At 46.1% G+C, this 20,563-nt stretch overlaps 1 protein-coding gene across 1 annotated transcript in view; it reads left to right on the forward strand.

Moving 5' to 3' along the window:
• The window catches only part of DOCK3 (dedicator of cytokinesis 3), a 603,029-nt gene that overhangs the window by 223,740 nt on the left and 358,726 nt on the right, over positions 1–20,563 (forward strand).

Below are 20,563 nucleotides of genomic sequence, written 5' to 3' on the forward strand. Positions count from 1 at the left end.
GCAACGGCAGATAATTGTTTTGTGCCCTTTTCCCTGGATTGGCCGAGCAGACGCTATAGCACAGCAAGCATGGAGCCTGTTCAGCTCACCGCAGCAGTTCTGACCATTGTAAACACCTTGTGCATTATCGTGCAGTTTATGCAGAACCAGCACCTGAAAAACCAGGTGAGGAGGCAACGGCAGCATGGTGATGAGGACATGAACACAGATTTCTCTAAAACTGTGGTCCCCAGCAATTTGGAGATCATGGTGTTACTGGGGCAGGCTCATGCCGTGGAACGCAGATTCTGGGCCCGGAAAACAAACACAGAGTGGTGGGACTGCATAGTGTTGCAGGTTTGGGATGATTCCCGTGGCTCCGAAACTTTCACATGCATAAGGGCACTTTTATGGAACTTTGACTTGCTTTCCCCTGCCCTGAACCGCAAGAATACCAAGATGAGAGCAGCCCTCACAGCTGTGAAGTGATTGGCAATAGCCGTGTGGAAGCTTGCAATGCCAGATAGCTACCGGTCAGTCGGTAATCAATTTGGAGTGGGCAAATCTACTGTGGGGGTTGCTGTGATGCAAGTAGCCAACGCAATCATTGAGCTGCTGCTATCAAAGGAAGTGACTCTGGGAAATGTGCAGGTCATAGTAGATGGCTTTGTTGCAACGGGATTCCCTAACTGTGGTGGGGCTATAGATGGAACGCATATCCCTATCTTGGGACTGGACCACCAGGGCAGCCAGTACATAAACCACAAGGGGTACTTTTCAATGGTGCTGCAAGCATTGGTGGATCACAAGGGACGTTTCACCAGCATCAACGTGTGATGGCCGGGAAAGGTTCATGACGCCGCGTCTTCAGGAACTCTGGTCCGTTTAAACGGCTGCAGGAAGGGATTTACTTCCCAGACCAGAAAATGACTGTTGGGGATGTTGAAATGCCTATAGTTATCCTTAGGGACTCAGCCTGCCCCTTAATGCCTTGGCTCATGAAGCCATACTCAGGCACCCTGGACAGTAGTCAGGAGCTGTTCAACTATAGGCTGAGCAAGTGCAGAATGGTGGTAGTGTGTGCATTTGGACATTTAAAGGGTCACTGGCGCAGTTTAGTGACTCGCTCAGACCTCAGCGAAACCAATATTCCCATTGTTATTGCTGCTTGCTGTGTGCTCCACAATCTCTGTGAGAGTAAGGGGGAGATGTTTACGGCGGGGTTTGAGGCAAATTGCCTGGCTGCTGAATACGCACAGCCAGACATCAGGCCGGTTTGAAGAGCACAGGAGGAGGCGCTGCGCATCAGAGAAGCTTTGAAAACCAGTTTCATGACTGGCCAGGGTACTGTGTGACACTTCTGTTTGTTTCTCCTTGATGAAAATCCGCCCCCTTGGTTGACTCTAAATTCCCTGTAAGCCATGTGCCCTCCCCACTTCGATCACAGCTTGCTTGCAAAGGAAATAAAGTCACTATTGTTTAAAAAACATGTATTCTTTATTAATTGATTATAAAAATAGGGAGATAGGCCGGGTGGGGTGTGGGAAGAGGGAAGGAAAAGGCCCCTTTAAAACTTGTTGAATGCCAGCCTTCTGTTGCTTCGGCTGTCCACTGGGGTGGAGTGGTTTGATGCCTGGAGCCTCCCCCCAACACACTCCGTGTTCTTGGGCGCCTGGGTGAGGAGGTTATGGAACCTGGGGAGGAGGGAGGGCAGTTAAACAGGGGTTGCAGTGGCAGTCTGTGATCCTGCTGCCATTCATGAACCTCCACCAGATGCCAGAGCATGTCCATTTGATCCCGCAGTATCCCCAGCATTGCCTCATGCCTCCTCTGATCTTCCTGCCACCACCTCTCCTCACATTCATCTGCCACTTTCCTGTACTTTGCTATTGTGTCCCTCCACACACTCTGCTGAGATCTGTCAGTGCTGGACGACTGCATGAGCTCAGAGAACATTTCATCGTGCATGCATATTTTTTTTGCTGCCTTATCTGAGATAGCCTTTGGGATGGAGGAGGGAGGCTTGAAACATTTGCAGCTGCTGGAGGAAAAAAAAGGGAGTGAAGTATTTTAAAAGATACATTTTACAAAACAATGACTGTACTCTTTCACGATAAACAACACTATTCACATTACATAGTACATGTGATTTTGTTACAAGGTCGCATTTTGCATCTTGTATTGAGTGCCTGTGGCTTTGATGTTAGAGATCACACACGCAGTGCTGGGCAACAGAATTCGGCTTGCAGGCGGCCATGATAAGCCATAGTCTTTTGGCTTCTGCAACCTTCATAACAGCAGCGCCCTCCTCTCCCATACTAAGCAAAGCACGTTAAGTTAGCCATTTAGTACTGTAGTTTTCCTGTTAACATGCAGCAGCAGAAATCAAACTAACCCCCGCCTCCATCCAATTCTCTGGGATGATCGCTTTACCCCTCCCCCCACCGTGTGGCTGGTATCAGGGAAGATTCCTGCTAGCTAAATGCGAACAGCTCAGCACCAATGTCCTCCCCACCGCAGGGCTAGCTGCGGGGAGGATTTCTTTTCAGCCACAGGCAAACAGTCCAGTAGGAAAGGCCACCTCTGCATGTCCCCTTAATTAAATTCCCCTATTTCAACCAGGTTACCATGAACAATATCACTCTCCTGAGGATAACACAGAGAGAGAAAGAACGGATGTTGCTTGAATGCCAGCAAACACCAGCACCATACGATGCCAGGCTTTGTCATGCAATGATACCAGATTACTTGCTACTAGTATGGCATGGTAAAGTGTCCTACCATGGAGGACAGAATAAGCCTGCTCTCCCCAGAAACCTTCTGCAAAGGCTTTTAGAGTACCTCCAGGAGAGCTTCATGGAGATGTCCCTGGAGGATTTCCGCTCCATCCCCAGACATGTTAATAGACTTTTCCAGTAGCTGTACTGGCCATGAATACATCCGAAGTCCTCAGGGCTATTTAATCATTAAAAAATGCTTGCTTTTATAACAGTCATTATATTTAAAAAGGTACACTCACCAGAGGTCCCTTCTCTGGCTTCGTTGGGTTGGGAGGGTATTTCAGTCAGGGTGATAAAAAGATCCTGGCTGTCAGGGAGAACGGTGTACTCTCTTCAAGCTCCTCCTCCTCCTCCTAGAATCATAGAATATCAGGGTTGGAAGGGACCTAAGGAGGTCATCTAGTCGAACCCCCTGCTCAAAGCAGAGCCAATCCCCAATTTTTGCCCCAGATCCCTAAATGGCCCTGTAAGGTTCCTTCCCCACTCTGAACTCTAGGGTACAGATGTGGGGACCTGCATGAAAGATCCCCTAAGCTTATTCTTACCGGCTTAGGTTAAAAACTTCCTCAAGGTACAAATTTTGCCTTGTCCTTGAACCCTATGCTACCACCACCAAGCGTGTTAAACAAAGAACAGGGAAAGAGCCCACTTGGAGACGTCTTCCCCCCAAAAGATCCCCCCAAGCCCTACACCCCCTTTCCTGTGGAAGGCTTGATAAAAATCCTCACCAATTTGCATAGGTGAACACAGTCCCAAACCCTTGGATGTTAAGAACAATGAAAAATCAATCAGGATCTTAAAAGAAGAATTTTAATTAAAGAAAAAGTAAAAGAATCACCTCCGTAAAATCAGGATGGTAAATACCTTACAAAGGGTAATCAGATTCAAAACATAGAGAATCCCTCTAGGCAAAACCTTAAGTTACAAAAAGACACAAAAACAGGAATATACATTCCATTCAGCACAGCTTATTTACCAGCCATTTAAACAAAAGGAAATCTAGCACATTTCTAGCTAGATTACTTACTAACAAGTTCTAATACTCCATTCCTGTTCTGCTCCTGGCAAAAGTATCACACAGACAGACCCTTAGTTCCACCCCCCTCCAGCTTTGAAAGTATCTTGTCTCCTCATTGGTCATTTTGGTCAGGTGCCAGTGAGGTTATCTTAGCTTCTTAACCCTTTACAGGTGAAGGGGTTTTGCCTTTAGCCAGGAGGGACTTTATAGTTCTGTGGTTACTCTTCCCTTTATATTTATGACACACCCCCTCAAGGATTGAACTCACAACCCTGGGTTTAGCAGGCCAATGTTCAAACCACTGAGCTATCCCTCCCCCCTCCACATCTTCCCTATCCGCAAAATCCTCAGGCATGGCGGAGAGTACCCCATCATTGGAGTCCATGGACAGAGGTAAGGTAGTCGTGGCAGCCCCCCCTAGAATTGCATGCAGCTCAGTATAGAAGCAGCATGTCACAGAGTCTATCCCGGAGCGTCCGTTTGATTCTTTGGTTTTCTAGTATGCTTGTCTGAGCTCCTTAAGTTTCACGCGGCACTGTGTTGCGTCCCTGCTGTAGCCTCTGTCCCTCGTGGCCTCGGAGATTTTTTGAAATGTTTTGGCATTTCATCTTTTGGAACGTAGTTCTGATAGCACAGATTCCTCTCCCCATACAGCGATCAGATCCAGTACCTCCTGTTCGGTCCATGCTGGAGCTCTTTTTCGATTCTGGGACTGCATGGTCATCTGTGCTGATGAGCTCGCCTGGCCAAACAGGAAATGAGATTCAAAAGTTCCCATGGCTTTTCCTGTACGCCTGGCCAGTGCATCTTAGTTCAGAGCACTGTCCAGAGCGGTCACAATGGTGCACTGTGGGATAGCTCCCTCAGGCCAATACCTTTGAATTGTGTCCACACTAACCCTAATTCAAAACGGTGATGTCGATTTCAGTGCTAATCCCCTCGTTGGGGAGGAGTACAGAAATAGCTTTTAAGAGCCCTTTATGTAAAAAAAAATGGTTTCGTTGTGTGGATGGGTGTGCAGGGTTAATTCAATGTAACGCTGCTAAATCCAACATAAACTCGTAGTGTAGACCAGGCCTAAGAAACCCTGTCACAAGAGATGGCGACATGATGGTTGGCATAAGGACAAGTCCCCATCCAAACCTGCCTTTAAGAAAAAGGATCCCTATCTACCTTGGTCTAAGTCGGTTGAGTCCTTGCATGCCCATCCTAAGGATTTAGGTTCACATAAAACTTCCATTCAAGAAGATAAAGCACAAACGTAGAAGGATCTGTTGATACCAGGTCCAGCTCTGTCCCACAAACCAAAAGATCGATACACAATAGTCCTGTCTGGGAGCTCCACACTGGACCCCCCCATTCAGTGGAGTATCTGACATACTCTATGGGGATCCTCCATATATTAGACCATCGGATGCCCCAGAATCTACCAGTGCCTTCCTCAAGAGCTCCCCAAACTTTACCTCAATGGAGGATATTGTCGGAGAAAAACACAATTCTCATTCTCAGGTTGGGTGCAGCAAATCAGATACACTTTATTACCTCAAGCAATTGCACCGAGGGAGAGAGTGCACTAGGACACAGGGTTTCCCCCACCTAGGCAGGTCTCTTCAAGATAAACAATTAGAGCAAGTATTTATACCTTTATTACAGACAGTAATAAGCAACAACTGCATATTGTTTACACATTTCCCTTCATGATATCTTATTTTTCTTACCATTTCTCTTATAGTCTGCATTCTATTCTTATCTAATACGAGGTCACAACAGTCTCTTTCACAGTTGTTTTCCACTCACTTCGTATTATCCCTGCTTCTACAAATCTCGCGTTATTAAAGCGTGACTCCTGCTCAATATAGAGGCCTGCATCCAAATTCCCTTTATCTACTTCCACAATATTTTCACTCTCCTACCCACAATTTCCTATTCTATTGGGGCCTGGTCCTCCATAGAGGCATCTCTATGCCTGAAGAAACCACTTGGAGGAGAAGGGGATCTTCACGTACTTTGTCCACAACTCGGAGTATCCTCTCACCAATACCGATGGCAGGTAGAGCAGGAGCCTATTATTTCATGGACTGAATCTGAGGCTCTAGATGAATCTCTCCTCAGCAGAAGAAAACCTGGACAGAACCTACCAAAGGTACTGGAATAGTCCACCGCCTTCAGGATATAGCTAACCAGGGAATCCCTGGTACCTGATGCCTTGGGTCCTCCTCCACCGGACAATTCTTCTTACTGGCTGTATTGGACCCTGTGGGATCTGTATAACAGATGTCCTGGATCTATGCAAGAATCATTCTGGCCCTTCTCTCCTAGCTGATACTAACTGGCTCCATGGGAGTTTGCAGAAGTCGTTGTGGTGGATCTACCGGTTCTGACAAATGTGTCATCCTCCTCACCTCATGAGGTGGCTGCTGCATTCTCTCTCTTACTGCCCAACAGCCACAAACTATACCAGGGTTACAGAGCTTAGCAACTGAGCTCCAGATACCACTTCAGGAGGTCCAGGAAACACAACATGGTCTAGTGGACATCCTTCAGTCCTCTGGTCCTTCTGGGATGGCCCTTCCAGTCAATTGGGACATTTTGGAACCCCCCAGAGCTGTATAGCATACCCCTGCCTCCAGTGCCCCTATTCTGAAGTGGGCTGAAAACAGTACTTTGTGACAAAGGTACAGAGATTTTATTTACTCATCGAGCACCCAATTCCATAGAAGTGCTAGCAGCTACAGAAAGATCCAGGGCACAGCACCCCAAGACTACCTTAATTGACAAAAGTGCTAAACACCTTTAACTCTTACGGAGGAAAATATTTTCAGCATCTAGTCTCCAGAGTTCCTAACTACCAAACACTGCTAATGAAATATGATTTCCTGAACAGTTCAAAATTTCTAAACATTAAAGACAAACTCACTTAGGAAGGCAGAGACCTGTTCCAAGCGCTCATTGATGAAGGCTGTCTGGTGGACAAGAAATCACTCCAAGTGGCAGTAGACGCAGGTGATACTGCCCCTAGAGCCATAGCGGTAGTCATGAGACATGAATCGTGGTTGCAATCTTCAGGGTCTGGAATACTGAGGACATTCCCTTTGATGAGTAACTACTTTAATGAAAAAGAGCAATGAGTCTCGACACTCTCTTACAGACTCTAGGACAACCCTCCGCTCTCTGGGCATTTACACCTCCGCCTCAGAGAGGAAACATCATAAGCAAACCTACGGGCCCAGACCTCCCGGTCAGGTGTTCTGTCACCAGTGTCCTTATAAGCTTGCACGCAAAAGACAGTGTTCAAAGACACAGATATGCAGCTTTTTTCACTCTACACCTGGTACCAACCTCACCAGCTGTCCAATGGGTTCTTTTGATGGCACTCGCAAGGACCTGGTACCAATATTGATGCCTTATTGCCCCCACAAACTTTGGTGGCTGCCTTGCCCACTTTGATCTCAACTGGGAGGCAATAACAACAGAGAAGTGGATGCTGGAGATCATCCACTCTGGCTACACAATCAAGTGTATCACACATCCTGTAATGTGTTTGGGTTCAACCCAGACCAGTGAGAAGCTGTCACCATATGTCCTGTAACCGGGGGTGTTTTAAATGCTCATCCACCAACAGCCAGCAGACAAGCATGTAGTTTCCTGCATGTCTGTGTACTGTGCAGCACTGGGTTAGTGCTCGGACTCCAGCAGCCTTTGTATAACACAGCAGACCCACCATGGTCTGCACCAGGCTTTGTTACTACTTGCAGGGTGACCCCAACAGATCCACAGTCTCAAAATTTCTCCCAAAACATCTGCCCTGAAGTATCCAGTCTTCTCCAGGAACACTCAAGGAAGTAATAAAGTTTGTTGGTCCTTTAAAGAGACAAAAGTAGAGTTTATCGCTTTAACTGGAATTAACAATCCTTTCAATTCAGACACAGCACTGAGTTGGATTATAGTAAAAATAAAACAGGTTATTAACAAAAGGGCATAGGTTGTTATACCAAATAGAAGGGATTACAATAGGATGGATTACAATCAAACAAAAGTAAAAATACACTTTCTAATGTTTAAGAACTAACTTAATGAGCTACAGATGTTACTCAACGTTGTTTTCTCACCAGTCATTCTTTGTCCAGAATGTCTGACAAGACCCTGGCCAGAACCCAACACATGGAGCTTTGTTCTAAAAGTGAGGAAGGCCTCCTTAGGGATTCAGTCTCCTTTGTCTCTCTGGGGTGCAGGAGCCATGTTAATTCCCTGTCTCAAGTTCATTCTCATGATAACCCCAGTGTTTTAAGCTGGATGGCTTTGTTTTCTGCTAATATGTAAATTGAGGTAAACCCACATTCCTTTGTCTAGGACAAACCTATTTATTACCTTTGCCTAGGCTGGACCATCTGGTTTTCATCATGTTTTAGTAACATCACACAGAGAGAATTTATAGCTTTACATGTAACTCGGGCCTTACCAAATTCATGGTCCATTGTGGTCAATTTCACAACCATAGGATTTGAAAATTGTAAATTACACATTTTCAGATGTTTAAATTTCACAGTGTTGGTTGGTGGTTTAGACCTAAAAAAGGATTGCGGGGGGTGGGAGAGGTCATAAACCTGTTGTACGGCGGTCATAGGATTGCCATCCTCACTTTTGTGATGCCTTCAGAGCTGGACAGAGTGGGGAGGAAGGGGGACAGACAGCTGCAGCGGCACAGGAGCTAGCAAACAGAGCTCTAAACAGGGGAGTTTGAGTGGGAGTTCTGTTGGAGGAGTTTGTATTGTGGTGCTTGTTTGGGGTTTGCTTTTGCTGGGGGGTTGTGGTCTTTTTGGTGTGGCTTGTGTTTCCCACATTAACAGGATTTAGGTGAGAAGGAGATGACAGATACAGAGGCAGCTGTGGGAGTGACTCCTGTAGTGAAAGACGCATTGAGGATGACTGGATGTGGAAGCTGTGGTATGTACATGATCCTGCAGGGGGGAACCGGTAAGAGTTTTTTCTGCATGAAATGCCGTCTGATAGAGCTGATGGAGGAAAAGATCCGAGGTTTGGAGATGCAGGTGGAAAGTCTGGTTGAGTTTAGGAAGGGGTTTGAGCAGATGATGGAGCAAAGACATGAGGTATCTGAAGGGAAAAGCTCAGACTCACAGATGGAAGCAGGGCTGGGGAATTTTGAGGAGAGACTGGGTGAGGAAAGTGGTCACTGGAAACATGTGACTCAAAGAACCAGGCAGAGAAAAAGACGGGCTAGTGAAGGAGAAATAGAGCTTAGGAACAGGTTTGCAGAGTTGGAAAATGAAGAAGGGGCTCAGCAGGTACTTGTTGAAGGTGGAAGGGTAAGGAAGAAGAGAAGAGAGGCTAGTCCTATAGGAAAAGGGAAAGAGTCAAGGGAGACTACACCAAATATGAGCCCCAGGAGGATACAGGATGGGTTGAAGAGGATTGTAAGGGAAAATAGGAATGGAAAGAACTTGCAGCCAGAGGGAACAGGGGAAAGACTGGAGAATACCACTGTCACCAGGAAAAGGCAGGTCTATGTGATCGTGGACTCTTTATTGAGAAGAATAGACAGGCCTGTAACTAGAGCTGATCCAGAGAATAGAAGGGTGTGCTGTCTTCCGGGTGCTAAGATACGGGATGTAGACCTGAGGTTGAAAAGGATCCTAAAGGGAGCGGGAAAGAATCCCCTAATTATCCTTCATGTGGGAACAAATGATATGGCTAGATTCTCGCTGGAAAGTATTAAGGGAGACTATGCTAGGCTGGGGAAGACGCTTAAGGAAATTGAGGCTCAGGTGATCTTTAGCGGGATCCTTCCTGTTCCTAGAGAAGGGCAACAAAGGTCTGACAAGATTATGACTGTCAACAGATGGCTTAGGCAGTGGTGCTATAAGGAGGGCTTTGGGATGTATGGCCACTGGGAGGCATTCACGGACAGAGGTCAGTTCTCTCGGGATGGACTTCATCTGAGTAGGGAAGGAAATAGACTTCTAGGATCGAGGCTGGCACAACTGATAAAGAGAACTTTAAACTAGGAATTGGGGGGAGATGGATGGGAGATGTCCAGAAAATCTCCACGCCAGATTTTAGCATTGAGAGGGAAGAAGATGAAGTAAGAAAGGATACAGCCGTGGGTAGGAGAATGTATATAAGGAGCGAGGGCGGTGTGGATACTAGTCTAATAGGTTATACTGGCTGTAGAATGACTGTGCCTAATAGGGTACAAAATGTGAGCGAGGCCAAACAGCAAAAATTAAGATGTTTGTACACCAATGCGAGGAGTCTAGGTAACAAAATGGAGGAACTAGAGCTACTGGTGCAGGAAGTGAAACCAGATATTATAGGGATAACAGAAACATGGTGGAATAGTAGTCATGACTGGATTACAGGTATTGAAGGGTATGTGCTGTTTAGGAAAGACAGAAACAAAGGTAAAGGGGGTGGAGTAGCATTGTATATCAATGATGAGTTAGAATGTAAAGAAATAAGAAGCGATGCAATGGATAAGACAGAGTCCGTCTGGGCAAAAATTACATTGGGGAAGAAAACTAGTAAAGCCTCTCCTACGATAGTGCTTGGGGTGTGCTATAGACCTCCGGGATCTAATTTGGATATGGATAGAGCCCTTTTTAATGTCTTTAATCAAGTAAATACTAATGGAAACTGTGTGATCATGGGAGACATTAACTTCCCAGATATAGACTGGAGGACCAGTGCTAGTAATAATAATAGGGCTCAGATTTTCCTAGATGCGATGGCTGATGGATTCCTTCATCAAGTAGTTGCTGAACCGACTAGAGGGGATGCCATTTAGATTTAATTTTGGTGAGTAGCGAGGACCTCATAGAAGAAATGGTTGTAGGGGACAATCTTGGCTCAAGTGATCATGAGCTAATTCAGTTCAAACTAAATGGAAGGATTAACAAAAATAAATCTGCAACTAGGGTTTTTGATTTCAAAAGGGCTGACTTTCAAAAATTAAGGCAATTAGTTAGGGAAGTGGATTGGACTGAAGAACTTATGGATCTAAAGGTAGAGGAGGCCTGGGATTACTTTAAATCAAAACTGCAGAAGCTATCGGAAGCCTGTATCCCAAGAAAGGGGAAAAAATTCATAGGAAGGAGTTGTAGACCAAGCTGGATGAGCAAGCATCTTAGAGAGGTGATTATGAAGAAGCAGAAAGCATACAGGGAGTGGAAGATGGGAGGGATCAGCAAGGAAAGCTACCTAATTGAGGTCAGAACATGTAGGGATAAAGTGAGACAGGCTAAAAGTCGAGTAGAGTTGAACCTTGCAAAGGGAATTAAAACCAATAGTAAAAGGTTCTATAGCCATATAAATAAGAAGAAAACTAAGAAAGAAGAAGTGGGGCCGCTTAACACTGAGGATGGAGTGGAGGTTAAAGATAATCTAGGTATGGCCCAATATCTAAACAAATACTTTGCCTCAGTCTTTAATAAGGCTAAAGAGGATCTTAGGGATAATGGTAGCATGACAAATGGGAATGAGGATATGGAGGTAGATATTACCATATCTGAGGTAGAAGCGAAACTGAAACAGCTTAATGGGACTAAATCGGGGGCCCCAGATAATCTTCATCCAAGAATATTAAAGGAATTGGCACCTGAAATTGCAAGCCCATTAGCAAGAATTTTTAATGAATCTGTAAACTCAGGAGTAGTACCGAATGATTGGAGAATTGCTAATATAGTTCCTATTTTTAAGAAAGGAAAAAAAAGTGATCCGGGTAACTACAGGCCAGTTAGTTTGACATCTGTAGTATGCAAGGTCCTGGAAAAAATTTTGAAGGAGAAATTAGTTAAGGACATTGAAGTCAATGGTAAATGGGACAAAATACAACATGGTTTTACAAAAGGTAGATCGTGCCAAACCAACCTAATCTCCTTTTTTGAAAAAGTAACAGATTTTTTAGATAAAGGAAATGCAGTGGATCTAATTTACCTAGATTTCAGTAAGGCATTTGATACCGTGCCACATGGGGAATTATTAGTTAAATTGGAGAAGATGGGGATCAATATGAACATCAAAAGGTGGATAAGGAATTGGTTAAAGGGGAGACTGCAACGGGTCCTACTGAAAGGCGAACTGTCAGGTTGGAGGGAGGTTACCAGTGGAGTTCCTCAGGGATCGGTTTTGGGACCAATCTTATTTAATCTTTTTGTTACTGACCTTGGCACAAAAAGTGGGAGTGTGCTAATAAAGTTTGCAGATGATACAAAGCTGGGAGGTATTGCCAATTCGGAGAAGGATCGGGATATTATACAGGAGGATCTGGATGACCTTGTAAACTGGAGTAATAGTAATAGGATGAAATTTAATAGTGAGAAGTGTAAGGTTATGCATTTAGGGATTAATAACAAGAATTTTAGTTATAAGTTGGGGACGCATCAATTAGAAGTAACGGAAGAGGAGAAGGACCTTGGAGTATTGGTTGATCATAGGATGACTATGAGCTGCCAATGTGATATGGCTGTGAAAAAAGCTAATGCGGTTTTGGGATGCATCAGGAGAGGCATTTCCAGTAGGGATAAGGAGGTTTTAGTACCGTTATACAAGGCACTGGTGAGACCTCACCTAGAATACTGTGTGCAGTTCTGGTCTCCCATGTTTAAAAAGGATGAATTCAAACTGGAGCAGGTACAGAGAAGGGCTACTAGGATGATCCGAGGAATGGAAAACTTGTCTTGTGAAAGGAGACTTAAGGAGCTTGGCTTGTTTAGCCTAACTAAAAGAAGGTTGAGGGGAGATATGATTGCTCTCTATAAATATATCAGAGGGATAAATATAGGAGAGGGAGAGGAATTATTTAATCTCAGCACTTATGTGGACACAAGAACAAATGGGTATAAACTGGCCACCAGGAAGTTTAGACTTGAAATCAGACGAAGGTTTTTAACCATCAGAGGAGTGAAGTTTTGGAATAACCTTCCAAGGGAAGCAGTGGGGGCAAAAGATCTATCTGGTTTTAAGATTCTACTCGATAAGTTTATGGAGGAGATGGTATGATGGGATAATGGGATTTTGGTAAGTAATTGATCTTTAAATATTCAGGGTAAATAGGCCAAATCCCCTGAGATGGGATATTAGATGGATGGGATCTGATTTACTATAGAAAACTCTTTCCTGGGTATCTGGCTGGTGAATCTTGCCCATGTGCTCAGGGTTTGGCTGATTGCCATGTTTGGGGTCGGGAGGGAGTTTTCCTCCAGGGCAGATTGGAGAGGCCCTGGAGGTTTTTTTGCCTTCCTTTGTAGCATGGGACATGGTTGACTGGAGGGAGGCTTCTCTGCTCCCTCGAAGTTTTGAACCATGATTTGAGGACTTCAATAGCTCAGACATGGGTGAGGTTTTTCATAGGAGTGGGTGGGTGACATTCTGTGGCCTGCGCTGTGCAGGAGGTCGGACTAGATGATCATAGTGGTCCCTTCTGACCTTAGTATCTATGAATCTATGAGCTATCTGCAGCTGGGAGAGATACCAAAGAGCAAGTCCTGTCCTGCCCCAGCCCTGCCAAGGCTAACAGCTAGGAACCTCCTTTCTGGGTGTTTCCAGCAGCACTGTGAAGATCGGACACAACTCGACTTCAGCTGCAGGAACCTCTGGGGCTACTACCGAGTCCCAGAGTGTCCTGCAGTAGGGTAAGGTACCTGGAGTTGGGTCTGGTCTCCCCCACCCCTCCTGGGCAGCTGTGCAGGTTATGGACAAGTCCTGTCCCTCCCGAGTGCAGCTGGAGCTAGAAGCCCCCTTTACTGGGCTGCTCCTAAGAACAAGGGGACATCAGATTTCATGGAGAAGAGTTTATTTCATGGTCCGAGACGTGTTTTTCATTGCTGTGAAATTGGTAGGACCCTACATATAATGTTATGTATATTTTACAATGATTTATAGACCAGTGTGGTGTTAATTTTCAACTGATAGCTCATAAGTCATATTTTGTACAAATATCATTGCAGTCGTGTGTAGGATATGAATATAGCAGTGTCTAGGGTCACACTTCCCCACAAACCACCTTCCTGGGCCCTTCTCAGGGGCTAGCTTATGAGTAGATTCTTTGTCAAAAGGTTTCAGAGTCGTAGCCATGTTAGTCTATATCAGCAAAAAGAACGAGGAGTACTTGTGGCCCCTTAGCCACTAACTAATTTATTTGGGCATAAGCTTTCATGGGCTAAAACCCACTTCATTGGATGCATGCAGTGGAAAATACAGTAGGAAGATTTTATATATATATACTGTGACAAAGTTCCTGCTCTACCTTGGTGGGTCTTGCGCTTATTGGTGGATTTGCTCGCCTTGGAGCTTCACGGCAGCCCTCAGATTGGCCGTTTTTCTGAATTCACAGTCCAGGTTGACTCCTCCTGTGTCTGAGCAGGAGTTGGGAGGATTTGGGGGGAACCCAGGCCTGCCCTCTACTCTGGGTTCCAACTCAAGGCCCTGTGGAGTGCAGCTGTCTAGAGTGCCTCCTGGAACAGCTGTGCGACAGCTACAACTCCCTGGGCTACTTCCCCATGGCCTCCTCCCAACACCACCTTTATCCTCACCATAGGATCTTCCTTCTGGTGTCTGATAATGCTTGTACACCTCAGTCCTCCAGCAGTCCGCGTTCTCACTCTCAGCTCCTAGCGCCTCTTGCTCCCAGCTCCTCACACGCACACCACAAACTGAAGTGAGTTCCTTTACAAAACCCAGGTGCCCTAATTAGCCTGCCTTAATTGATTCTGGCAGCTTATTGATTGGCTGCAGGTGTTCTAATCAGCCTGTCTTAATTGTCTCCAGAAGGTTTCTGATTGATCTGGAACCTTCCCTGTTACCTTACCCAGTGAAAAGGGACCTAATTAGTAGCCTGGGGTTATATATATATATATGCCTTCTATTACTCTCCTATAGCCATCCGGCCGGACCCTGTCACATATCCCTCCCGCTCAACACTACGGGGTTGGGCAACTTGGGACATCAGGCAGTGTACTCATGACAAGCCATCTGCATTGCCATGGTGGCTTCCAGCCCGGTGTTGTATGGTGAATTGGAAAGGTTGTAGGGACAGGAACCATCTGGTCACCTTTGCATTCTTCTCTTTATTTCGCTGCATCCACTGGAGGGGTGCATGGTCGGTCACAAAGGTAAACTGTCGTCCCAGAAGGTAATAACGTAGTGTTTCCATGACTCATTTCACAGCTAGGCATTCTCTTTCAACCACGGCATACTTCTCTCTCAGGAGGAGTTTCCTGCTGAGGTAGAAGATTGGGTGTTTTTCATCTCCGACCATCTACAATAGGACAGCTCCCAATCGTACTTCAGATGCATCTGTTTATAAAATGAATTCTTTGTTGAAGTCTGGGGCTATAAGTATGGGGTTACTGCAGAGGGCTGTCTGTAGATTCATGAATGCTTTCTCTACGGCATATGTCCACTTCACCATGTCTGGACGCCGGGCTTTTATCATGTCTGTCAGGGGACTCGCTCTGGTAGCAAAATGGGGAATAAATCGTCGGTAGTACCCCACCACACCCAGGAATGCCCGGACCTACTTTTTCCAATTCGGCCGGGACCAATTTTGGATAGCCTCTAGTTTGTTTAGTTGGGGCTTGACCATGCCCCTTCCTACAATGTAGTCAAGGTATTTAGCCTCGGCTAGCCCTATAGCACACTTGGCTGGGTTGGCTGTGAGGCCAGCCCGTCTTAGCGTGTCCAGAACTGCTTCCACCTTTCCTAAGTGGATTTCCCAGTCGGGGATGTTAATACAGCATTCTGGTGTTTTTGAGGTACTAGGATCTGCTGTACTTTCTGCCCCTGTACTGGTGCAACCCAGTATAAGAGATTCTTCTTCATTATGAAGTAGGGTCCTGGTCCCTGGGTTTTCCCTTCCACAGGGACCCCATCTATTTCGGTCACCTCCTTCCTAATGTTGTGGTACCTTGGGTCTTCAGCCTGGTCCCGTCCAAAATTTCCTCTCCCGGGGCTAATCTGCCCAAGATCTAGGGGGCCAGTCTCTGTTGCCTCTGCTGGTTCAGAGGCGTTAGGGTGTGGGTCAGATTTGGGTGCTTCTCCCTCCTGGATGGCCTCTTTTTCAGCTGCTCGGGTCCGCCTACCTAAGAGAGCAACCCTCTGGGTTTGGGCCAGTATTTGGGTTCCCAGGGCCTTAGCTGCCCTTCTTTCCCTTTTCATCTTTCTATGCTGTCTGGGAGTGGAGAACAAATCTGGGGATATTTCAGAGAAGGTTGGGGGTTGACAGTCTACTCTGGATGCCTCACTACTTTCAGGGCTTCCCCCTTTCTACAATTCCCCTATCGGGAGTAAGTCTCCAAACCCTGGGAAGTCCCTCCCTATGAGCACTGGGTATGGAAGTTTAGGGACTACACCTGCTGCTACCTCAGTAGTGTTCCCCTGAATCTCAATTTTTACTGGGATGGGGAGGTAATAACCAACTGTCCCATAGACGCATGTTATCCCTGTACTCTTAGCCCACAGTAGCTGACTACGCTTCATGAGCTTCCCTGAGACGAGCATGATAGCATTCCCCGAGTCAACCAATGCTGTGGTCTCTACCTCATTTAGCTTCACTGGTCTAGTATACATATGCGGGGTTAGTGAGACCCCCACAAGGTGGATTAGGGAGCATGGGTCTGCCCAGTTCCCCAGGTTACACTGCATAGGCTCCTCGGCATTGGGACACTGTGCAGCTATATGTCCCCACTCCCCACAGGTGTAACATCTGTATGGAGCCCTAGGCATTCCCCACTCTCTTGGTTTGGGTAGTCTAACATCATGATCCTCTTCCCCCTCAGTGCTCCGATTCTTTGTGGCTTCTGGTGGTCCTTCAGCCCCTCTCTTTTTCTACCTGGGTTCTCCTGGTGGCCCAATCACCTGAGCTCTAGAGCTTGGTGCTGCTAATTTAACCTGGGGTGCTTCTTCCTTAACTGGTCGGGTCAGCTCCCTCACTGCCCTTCGCCTTTCTACCAGCGCGACAACCTCGTCGTAGGTGGAGGGTTCGATCTGGCTTACCCAGGTGCGAAGGTCTGGAAGTAGTCCTCTAGTCGATGACCAGAACCTCTAGTATCTCCTCCGGACTCCAGGACTCAGTTCGTAACCACTTTCATGCGAGATGGATGAGGTCATATAATTGGGACTGTGGGATTTTGTTTTCCTGGTACCTCCACTCATGATATCGCTGGGCCCGCACAGCGGTCGTTACGCCAGATCTGGCTAGGATCTCCGCTTTCAGCTGGGAGTAGTCTGCGGCAGCCTCTTCATGCAAATCATAATTGGCCTTCTGGGCCTCCCCACACAGGAATGGAGCGAGGATGCCAAACTACTGTTCTCCTGGCCAAGCCTCCCACAGGGCTGTCCTCTCAAAGGCGAGGAGGTATGCCTCTACATCATCCTCCCACGCCATTTTCTGCAGCCAACTGCTGGCCCGCATGATCTGCGTCCCATCATGGCCGTGGTTCAGCTCTGTAAGGGCCTTTACCTTGTTTACTAGTTCCCACAACATAGCCCGGTCTTGAGCAGCCTGGTCTATCAGCAGGTGATTAGTCTTTTGCTGCAGCCCCACTGCCTCCTGTTGGGGAGCTGCCTGGACATGAGTAGCCTGCTTCTGGGAAGCTGTGGCTTGTATCAGTACCCGCACTACCTCCTCCAATGTGGTGAAAAAAAATAAAAATAGACTCTTTCTTTTTTGTTTTTTTTTTTCCTTCCAAACACCCTCCTTCTTCTGCTGCTTTGTGGACACCAGATCCCACTTCCGACACCAGTTGTGACAAAGTTCCTGCTCTACCTTGGTGGGTCTTGCACTTATTGGCAGATTTGCTCACCTTGCAGCTTCACAGCAGCTCTCAGATTGGCCGTTTTTCTGAATTCACAGTCCAGGTCGACTCCTCCTGTGTCTGACCAGGAGTTGGGAGGATTTGGGGGGAACCTGGGCCCGCCCTCTACTCCGGGTTCCAGCCCAGGGCCCTGTGGAATGCAGCTGTCTAGAGTGCCTCCTGGAACAGCTGTGTGACAGCTACAACTCCCTGGGCTACTTCCCCATGGCCTCCTCCCAACACCACCTTTATCCTCACCATAGGATCTTCCTCCTGGTGTCTGATAATGCTTGTACACCTCAGTCCTCCAGCAGTCCGCGTTCTCACTCTCAGCTCCTAGCGCCTCTTGCTCCCAGCTCCTCACACGCATACCACAAACTGAAGTGAGCTCCTTTTTAAAACCCAGGTGCCCTGATTAGCCTGCCTTAATTGATTCTGGCAGCTCTTTGATTGGCTGCAGGTGTTCTCATCAGCCTGTCTGTCTTAATTGTCTCCAGAAGGTTTCTGATTGATCTGGAACCTTCCCTGTTACCTTACCCATGGAAAAGGGACCTACTTAGCCTGGGGCTTATATATCTGCCTTCTATTACTCTTCTGTAGCCATCCTGCCCAATCCTGTCACAATACGGAGAACATAAAACAATGGGTGTTGCCATACCAACTCTAACGAGACTAATCAATTAAGGTGGGATATTGTCAGCAGGAGAAAAAAACCCAAACAATTTGTAGTGATAATCAGGATGGCCCATTTCAAACAGTTGACAAGAAGGTGTGAGTAACATTAGGGGAAAAATTAGTATGGGGAAATAATTTTTAGTTTGTGTAATGACTCATCCACTCCCAGTCTTTATTCAAGCCTAATTTAATGGTATCCAGTTTGCAAATTAATTCCAGTTCTGCAGTTTCTCATTGGAGTCTGTTTTTGAAGGTTTTTTTGTTCAAGAATTGCAATTTTTTGGTCTGTAACTGAGTGTCCAGGGAGGTTGAAGTGTTCTCCGACTGGTTTTTGAATGTTATAATTCTTGACGTCTGATTTGTGTCCATTTATTCTTTTGGTAAAGAATGTCCAGTTTGGACAATGTACATGGCAGAGGGGCATTGCTAGCACATGATGGCGTATATCACATTAGTAGATGTGCAGGTGAATAAGCCCCTGATGATGTGGCTGATGTGATTAGATTCTACGATGGTGTCCCTTGAATAGATATGTGGACAAAGTTGGCAACGGGCTTTGTTGCAAGGATAGGTTCCTGGGTTAGTGTTTTTTGTTGTGTGGTGTGTGGTTGCTGGTGAGTATTTGCTTCAGATTGGGGGGCTGTCTGTAAGCAAGACTGGCTTGTCTCCCAAAATCTATGAGAGCGAGGGATCATCCTTCAGGATAGGTTGTAGGTCCTTGACGATGAGCTGGAGAGGTTTTAGTTGGGGGCTGAAGGTGACAGCTAGTGGTGTTCTGTTACTTTCTTTGTTGGGCCTGTCCTGTAGTAGGTGACTTCTGGGTATCCCCCTGGCTCTGTCAATCTGTTTCTTCGCTTCACCAGATGGTTATTGTAGTTTTAAGAATGCTTGATAGAGATCTTGTAGGTGTTTCTCTCTGTCTGAGGGATTGGAGCAAATTCGGTTGTATCTTAGAGCTTGGCTGTAGACAATGGATCATGTGGTGTGGTCTGAATGAAAGCTGGAGGCATGTACATAAGTATTGCGGTCAGTAGGTTTCCGGTATAGGGTGGTGGTTATGTGACCATCGCTTATTAGCACTTAGTGTCCAGGAAGTGGATCTCTTGTGTGGACTGGTCCATGCTAATTTTTCCCCTACTGTTACTCGCACCTTCTTGTCAACTGTTTGAAACGGGCCATCATGATGATCACTACAAAAGGTTTTTTTCTCCTGCTGATAATAGCCCACCTTAACTGATTAGTCTAGTTAGAGTTGGTATGGCAATACCCATTTTTTCATGTGTGTGTGTGCGTGTGTGTGTGTGTGTATATATCTTCCTACTGTATTTTCCACTGCATGCATCTGATGAAGTGGGTTTTAGCCCACGAAAGATTATGCCCAAATAAATTTGTTAATCTCTAAGGTGCCGCAAGGACTCCTCATTCTTTTTGTCAAGAGGTAAATTCTCTCCTTCAGAAAGGGGACATAGAATCGGTGCCATCCCAGCATAAAGGGAAGGGATTTTATTGCCCAGGTTTCTTGGTCCCCCAAAAGAAAGAGGGATAGAGACTGATTCTTGATCTATGTCAACTATTCCTCTGGAAATTAAAACTCTGCATGGACACATTAACATCTATAATCCCCTATCTAGGAGACATAACATGGTTTGTGGCTCTTTTCATGAAAGATACTTTCCCATAGACATTCGCCTGTCCCATAGATCTCAATCTCATCTTTTTCCTTCTTACCAAACCTGCATTTGAACCATTAGCCATCTGTTCTAGGTCCCATCTCTTGATTCAAGTTGCCTTCCTAATCACATCGTCCAGGAGGGTGAGCAAGATGAGAACATTCATGACAGATCCACCATATAGCATTTTTCATAAAGAGAAACGACTCCATCCAAAATTCATCCCTATTATATTCGGAGTTTCACATCGAATCATAGAATATTAGAATTATAAAAGACATGAGGTGGTCATCTAGTCCAATCCTTTACTCAAAGCAGGACCAATTAAATTATCCCAGCCAAGGCTTTGTCAAACTGGGCCTTAAAAACCTCTAAGGAAGGAGATTCCACCACCTCCCTAGGTAACCCATTCCAGTGCTTCACCACCCTCCTAGTGAAATAGTGTTTCCTAATATCCAACCTAGACCTCCCCCACTACAACTTGGGATCGTTGCTTTTTGTTCTGTCATCTGCCACCACTGAGAACAGCCTAGCTCCATCCTCTTTGGAACCCCCCTTCAGGTACTGCTATCAAATCCCCCTTCACTCCTCCCTTCTGCAGACAAAATAACTCTAGGTCCCTCAGCCTCTCCT

This window comes from Dermochelys coriacea, chromosome 7, assembly GCF_009764565.3.
Source record: "Dermochelys coriacea isolate rDerCor1 chromosome 7, rDerCor1.pri.v4, whole genome shotgun sequence".
Classification (NCBI taxonomy): domain Eukaryota; kingdom Metazoa; phylum Chordata; order Testudines; family Dermochelyidae; genus Dermochelys; species Dermochelys coriacea.